Below are 7,137 nucleotides of genomic sequence, written 5' to 3' on the forward strand. Positions count from 1 at the left end.
AATTGTCTTAGCCATTTTCACGGTGGTGGTAATGTCTTAGAATTTCCTATTTTAAAAGGGCAAAACAGGTATTTTAAGGGAAAAGAATTTCTAGGGTGTTACAGTATGCGCCAGAGGGGGGTAGCCGAGGTGGGGAGCAAGGTGGCGGGGTAGGGGCAAGGTGGCTGGGGTCTTGGGTGGGGTGGCTGGTTTTTGTTTTTATTTTTTTTGTTAATTATTAGGTTAATTTCTTCTTTAATTATGCTAATTAGCTGTTAATTACAAAAATATTGTCATGTTAGGGAAACTTATCAAAAGTAATGCTATTTGGTAGAATTTGTAAAAAATTGTGTTACCATTGAGAATGTGTAATTTTACATGGCTACCATTGAGAATTTCCCATAAAAATATGGACTCATGCATGTGCTAGGACAGATAGATTGAGTTTACCTATAAAGGAAAATACTACAAATTTGAAACTTCCATTTTAACAAAGTGATGTAACTAAAAAAAACAAATGAAAGAAGAGGAAAGAGTAGAGAAGATGCGGAAACACAGGAGAAAATACAAAAAAATTTGGAAAAAGAGAAAAAAGTGTTTATCATATGGCAAAAATCTTAAATTTTAATTAAAAATGGGTCCTAAAATTATTTATTTAATTATAAAAATGTCATGCAAATTGATTTTTTTTTTTTGTTAAGGTGATTAATGGGGGCGTCCTCATAAATATAGAAACAATTTATGAGTTATTCCGAAAAAGAAAAAGAAAAAAAACACAACTTATGAGTTATTACGCGTTACGCCTTATGATTTTGTACACTAGTGTGTACCCCGTGCGATGCCCCGAGTTGCTAGTTTGTGTACTTCTTTAATTTAATATATGTTCGAGTATTTGTATAGTTAGTGTGTGTAGTGGTTCGGGCGTTGTCTTGGGCATCACTTTTTTTTTTTTACATCATATGTATTTATATTCTAATCTTGTGTAAAATAAATTAATTATATTACCTCTAATTTACTTAATAAATGAAAAGAATATATAATATTATGTAAAGTTTGAAACATTAATAAAAGTTGGTTGAGATGGTAAATGTATAACCTATATGTATTGGAGGTTATGGGTTTGAATCTTAATCAAAACATATTTTATTTTGTTAGATGAAGTGGCTAGCTTACGTGGTGCATATACTTTGGATCGTGACATGACATTGTGACATGGCAAACATACTTTGAACAGTGCCACGTGGCACCGTTCGTTTAAAAGGAACGCCTTTTAATATAAAGTAGTGCAATTCACTGTGTTACATTGTTGGCTATTTCATATGGTGTGGCAAGAAGGGTGACTGAGCATTAATGACAAAGAAGGTGTGGACATTCATATTACATTAACTAATTAAAACTAGCTCTTAACACTCCCTCTGAAATGTCTATACTAAGTATGGATATATAGTTGCCTTATTAATTCCTTGCTAGGTTAAACCCTTTGAGGTTAAGGAAAAAATGTACAATAATATATTATTATATGCTTTGGTATGCAGTGTATTACCTCATTATAAACATTTTTAGGAAAACCCCAATGGGATAAAAATTGATCAAAGGAAAAAAGAGTACATGCAGTGCATATAATACTCCCCTTGGTTTTAACATAGCTCACAAAGACGTCATATAATATCCTAATCTTGTGCACTAATTGTTCAAATTTCTTCGAAGGAACAAACTTTGTAAACAAATCGACAAGATATTCACATGATTGAATTTGTTGTACATTTACCTTCTTTTTTTTTTGGCATATCTCGTGTAAAGGACAATTTTGTAGATAGGTGTTTAGTCCTCTTTTAATGTATCCTTTGATTACTTGGGAGTTGCATGTAGTATTTTTTTTTCGTAAATGATGGCTGGAATTTAAGTTACTCCAATTCATCCCACACTCTTCTTGGATATTGCCGATCATTGATTTGAGCCATACACATTCACGTCCTACTTCATACAGAGCGATCAACTAACCTTGCATGATTTGATGATGTTGCAGTTAAAGTCTGCTTTGTTGATTTCCAAGATAATGCAGTGCCACCATAAGTGAATAAAATATCCATCAGTTGCATCTGATGAGAGTGACATCTTGTGTTGATTGATGAACAAACCAATATCTTGTATTCCTTGTAGGAACGTACCGAAATATTTGTTTTATTCCTTTCAAATCTCTATTAATTGGTGAGTTGCTATGCTTGAATAAAAAGTTCATAGAAAAAGCTATGTCGAGTCTAGTATTGTTAGCTAAATACACTAAGACACCAATTGCACTTACAAATGGTAATTTAGGACCATGAACTTCCTCGTTTTCTTCTCGGAGTTTGAATGAAAAATTTTTGCATTCACAGATTGAACTGGGTGTGCTTTGTCCATAAAAAAAATTTTAACACTCTTGATAACTGATTAACAAATAAATATTCTAATAACCAAAACATAACCAAGTGTAGATTTGCCCAATTGACCAAATTGGTAAAAAAAAAGACCCCTTACGAGATACAATTTGGTAAAAAAATCACTTTGACAACAATTTGGTAAAAAAAGTTAATTATGAGACAATTTGGTAAAAAAAATAAACTCAGGCCACATTTAGGCCAAAAATATCCTTTTTTTTTCCAGCCAACTCTTCAAAAGTCCTAATTAAATTGTTTTGTATTTTTTTAATTTATTTTTTCATTTAAAATTTAAACTATTATGTCATCTCCTTTTTATATTGCTAAATTTTGAATTACATAAATTTATTTCCAACCCTTTATTTTTTATAAAAATTATTAATAATGGGTAGGAAAATTAAGAGAACATTAGTATTTAAACCTTTTTTTTCTTCAAATTTTTATTTCCTTATAAAGGGTTGGAAATTTAGGTTGAAAAATATATAACCACGAAAACGATAGCAATCGCTAGTAGTTTGTTGGAAATTTTGTATTTTTAGGCTTAATTGTCGTTTGAGGTTAGGTTCGTTTTTTTTTTTTTTTTTTTTTTTTTTTTTTTTAACTTATTTGGTCAATTGACCGTGTAGATTTTGAGTAACATTGAAAGGAATGCTAAGAATTAATACGGAGTAATAACTAAAGATATTTGATAGTCTTCAATCCATTTCCCATTCTACTATTTAAAGATGCTTTTATGAGTAACTAGGGCAGCTAACGCGTGCAATGCGTGCTACAACTAGTCATATAAGGGGAGCTCTTTCGATTTGACCTACCTTATGTTACAAATTTAATTGTTGACATCATTGATAAGGACAAATATATAATTAAATAAATGTTTTTAGGGGTATAATTGTATAAATGTCCGTACACTATGCTTATGAGTTTTATGTTAGTGATGTCAAATAAGGAAATAAACATTTAAAAGATATTATTGTCCAAACACTATTCATAAAAGTTATATCATGTAAACAAATATTATTAGGGGTATATATGTCTATGCACTATTTTTAAGAGTTTTAAAAAATGAGCCAATTAATATTTAAGTAAATAAATTTTTTGAAGAATTTAATTGGTTAAACACTATTCATAGTAGTTGTTCGCAGGTAACTATTAGCTGTCAACGGTTGATTCGTTAAGATGGAATGGATTGGTATGAAATCTCATACTAGGGAGGTATGGATTCTAAACCCCATACTTGTCTAAACTTATTTGGTTTATTCTTTGAAATGGTTTTTACAATTCATTAAAAGAATGGATTGTGAATCTTGGGGATGAGGTGCAATTAGAATCCCTTGGTATGAAATTCCACATCTAAGTTTGCCTACCCAAACAATAAAATGGATAGAATGGACTTTAACTCCATTTCAATCTATTCCAAAAACTCCAACCAAACGACCCCTAAAAGTTTTGATATCATTACCCTGTACAATTTTCCATCCAAAATTTTACGAATGCACGTTGTAGAGCCCTCATATTTTAAAAAGGAAAAAACACTTTAATTAATAATCTCAACTATGGGCGATTTACTTTTTATAATCCTAACTAAGATTTTTATCTAACAATCCTAACTATGCTGTCAGTTTGCCTCCAATGGTCCCAACCGATTAATGACGAGTCAACAACCTATCATAACAGGTAACCATGACATGTATCAACACATGATTGGTCCAAAAAAAAAAATTTAAAAACATAAAAAAATAAAACAAAAAAAAGTCCCAGCCACCCTTTCCCCACCGTCAAATCCTAACCCCATCCCTAACTCGCCGAAAATCGACCAGGCACCCTCTCTTAACCACCCAAAACCGGCCAGCCGACCTTATACACCCCTTTGACCCACCCCGATCCCAAAACCACCCACCCACCCACCCAACCTAATCCCCAAAAACCACCAACCCATCCAGTAAACAAAGTGGTGATTTTTAGGGTCAGGGTTGGCTGAGAGGTGGGTCAAAGGGGGTGTAGAGGGTCGACCGACCGATTTTGGTGGTTAAGGGGGGTGGCCGGCCGATTTCCGACGAGGTTAGGGGTTGGGTTAGTCGGTTTGGTGGTTTTTGGGGGTCGGGGTTGGCTGGGTGGGTGGTTTTGGGGGGTCGAGGGTAGGTCAAAAGGGTATAGGGCCGACCGGTTTCCGGTGAGGTTAGGGGTGGGATTAGGGTTTGACGTTGGGAAAAGGTGGCTGGGAATTTTGGGTTTTTATTTATTTATTTATTTATGCTTTTTAAATTTTGGACCAATCAGGTGTTGACACGTGGCTATGCACCCCCCTCCCTACAAAAAAAGCTTTTTCTGCAGGTTACCGGTCAGGGACCATTTGAGCCAAACTAACAACATAATAGGGATTATTAGATAATAAAACTTAGTTAGGATTTTTAAAAGTAAATCGCTTATAATTAGAATTATTAAAGTGCATTTTTCATTTTAAAAATAAGCTACTTATTATTCTTATTTTCTTTAAGGAAAAATGAGCTAGTTATTTTTATAAGCGAGTATAGGGTTTGTTTTCAATCCATTCTCTATAAACATTTTTAGGAAAACCCCAATGGGATAAAAATTGATCAAAGGAAAAAAGAGTACATGCAGTGCATATAATACTCCCCTTGGTTTTAACATAGCTCACAAAGACGTCATATAATATCCTAATCTTGTGCACTAATTGTTCAAATTTCTTCGAAGGAACAAACTTTGTAAACAAATCGACAAGATATTCACATGATTGAATTTGCTGTACATTTACCTTCTTTTTTTTTTTTTTTGGCATATCTCGTGTAAAGGACAATTTTGTAGATAGGTGTTTAGTCCTCTTTTAATGTATCCTTTGATTACTTGGGAGTTGCATGTAGTATTTTTTTTCGTAAATGATGGCTGGAATTTAAGTTACTCCAATTCATCCCACACTCTTCTTGGATATTGCCGATCATTGATTTGAGCCATACACATTCACGTCCTACTTCATACAGAGCGATCAACTAACCTTGCATGATTTGATGATGTTGCAGTTAAAGTCTGCTTTGTTGATTTCCAAGATAATGCAGTGCCACCATAAGTGAATAAAATATCCATCAGTTGCATCTGATGAGAGTGACATCTTGTGTTGATTGATGAACAAACCAATATCTTGTGTTCCTTGTAGGAACGTACCGAAATATTTGTTTTATTCCTTTCAAATCTCTATTAATTGGTGAGTTGCTATGCTTGAATAAAAAGTTCATAGAAAAAGCTATGTCGAGTCTAGTATTGTTAGCTAAATACACTAAGACACCAATTGCACTTACAAATGGTAATTTAGGACCATGAACTTCCTCGTTTTCTTCTCGGAGTTTGAATGAAAAATTTTTGCATTCACAGATTGAACTGGGTGTGCTTTGTCCATAAAAAAAATTTTAACACTCTTGATAACTGATTAACAAATAAATATTCTAATAACCAAAACATAACCAAGTGTAGATTTGCCCAATTGACCAAATTGGTAAAAAAAAAAAAAAAGACCCCTTACGAGATACAATTTGGTAAATAATCACTTTGACAACAATTTGGTAAAAAAAGTTAATTATGAGACAATTTGGTAAAAAAAATAAACTCAGGCCACATTTAGGCCAAAAATATCCTTTTTTTTTTTTCAGCCAACTCTTCAAAAGTCCTAATTGAATTGTTTTGTATTTTTTTAATTTATTTTTTCATTTAAAATTTAAACTATTATGTCATCTCCTTTTTATATTGCTAAATTTTGAATTACATAAATTTATTTCCAACCCTTTATTTTTTATAAAAATTATTAATAATGGGTAGGAAAATTAAGAGAACATTAGTATTTAAACCTTTTTTTTCTTCAAATTTTTATTTCCTTATAAAGGGTTGGAAATTTAGGTTGAAAAATATATAACCACGAAAACGATAGCAATCGCTAGTAGTTTGTTGGAAATTTTGTATTTTTAGGCTTAATTGTCGTTTGAGGTTAGGTTCGTTTTTTTTTTTTTTTTTTTTTTTTTTTTTTTTTTTTAACTTATTTGGTCAATTGACCGTGTAGATTTTGAGTAACATTGAAAGGAATGCTAAGAATTAATACGGAGTAATAACTAAAGATATTTGATAGTCTTCAATCCATTTCCCATTCTACTATTTAAAGATGCTTTTATGAGTAACTAGGGCAGCTAACGCGTGCAATGCGTGCTACAACTAGTCATATAAGGGGAGCTCTTTCGATTTGACCTACCTTATGTTACAAATTTAATTGTTGACATCATTGATAAGGACAAATATATAATTAAATAAATGTTTTTAGGGGTATAATTGTATAAATGTCCGTACACTATGCTTATGAGTTTTATGTTAGTGATGTCAAATAAGGAAATAAACATTTAAAAGATATTATTGTCCAAACACTATTCATAAAAGTTATATCATGTAAACAAATATTATTAGGGGTATATATGTCTATGCACTATTTTTAAGAGTTTTAAAAAATGAGCCAATTAATATTTAAGTAAATAAATTTTTTGAAGAATTTAATTGGTTAAACACTATTCATAGTAGTTGTTCGCAGGTAACTATTAGCTGTCAACGGTTGATTCGTTAAGATGGAATGGATTGGTATGAAATCTCATACTAGGGAGGTATGGATTCTAAACCCCATACTTGTCTAAACTTATTTGGTTTATTCTTTGAAATGGTTTTTACAATTCATTAAAAGAATGGATTGTGAATC

Source organism: Chenopodium quinoa, unplaced genomic scaffold (assembly GCF_001683475.1).
Source record: "Chenopodium quinoa cultivar QQ74 unplaced genomic scaffold, ASM168347v1, whole genome shotgun sequence".
In the NCBI taxonomy this organism is placed as follows: Eukaryota; Viridiplantae; Streptophyta; class Magnoliopsida; order Caryophyllales; family Amaranthaceae; genus Chenopodium; species Chenopodium quinoa.